A 1,034-nucleotide genomic window follows, 5' to 3' on the forward strand; every position below is an offset into this window, starting at 1 on the left:
TTGTACCACTAATAAGATTAAAATAAAGAAATTACTTGTGTCAACTTTACAGTTTAGCACTTTATGCCGCCTGGGGTCTTCTCCAGAGCCAGCACATTTAATTTTGAACTTTAAATTACATAATGAGATCCTATTTAAGAGCACGTTTAAAGGCTTTATAATCATAGCAGCCTTATGTTAAATTAATATTAGCAGAAAAACTGTATGCCGCCTGGGGTCTTCTCCAGAGCCAGCACATTTAATTTTGAACTTTAAATTACATAATGAGATCCTATTTAAGAGCACGTTTAAAGGCTTTATAATCATAGCAGCCTTATGTTAAATTAATATTAGCAGCAAAAAAATAATACTTTAGTACTAAAATTTTTAAATAATGTATTAATTTGGTGTTCAGCCTATATTTTTAATACATTAACATAACACTTTCTAAGTTGAAGGTTAATTTGAGGAAATGCAGAAGGTTTCATTGGTTTGATGCTCAAATGCATATGCTTTCCCATCTAAAATTAGAATATGTCCCTGTGGGATAACAGTTGCCTATTCTGTCTTTTTGACTGTTAGCCTAAGACTTTAATGGCTGTGTCATCTCTCCAGAGTAGCAGTTACCGCTTAGAGCTTTTGACCTCAGTTTACACCTTTGGAACTCTAATCCTCTCCCTGGTTTTTTGTTTTGTTTTGTTTTTTGTTTGTTTGTTTTGTTTTTTGTCATAACCTACCAACCAACCTACTGGAAAGCGCTCTCTCTCTCACTGCTAGTACCCCACAGAGCTCTGGCGCACACTCACTGCCTATGGTACATTTGCATGATGCGCCTGTACAAGTCAACGCGGAAGGAAAAATAAGGGGTCGGCCATCCGGCGTCTCTGCAGATAGGTCTGAGCTAGGTCATCTATGTAACTTCAGATATTTCGTTTTTGTTCTTCTTCCCTTCGTTTCCCCATCTGTAAAACGGAAGTGGTCAAAGGGTCTGTCTGGTCTTCAGGAGGGATCCTTTCTATGCAGAACTGTCACATAATACATTTATTTAATAACCA

The sequence above is a fragment of the Nannospalax galili genome, unplaced genomic scaffold, assembly GCF_000622305.1.
Source record: "Nannospalax galili isolate Female #2095 unplaced genomic scaffold, S.galili_v1.0 scaffold1966, whole genome shotgun sequence".
Lineage (NCBI taxonomy): Eukaryota > Metazoa > Chordata > Mammalia > Rodentia > Spalacidae > Nannospalax > Nannospalax galili.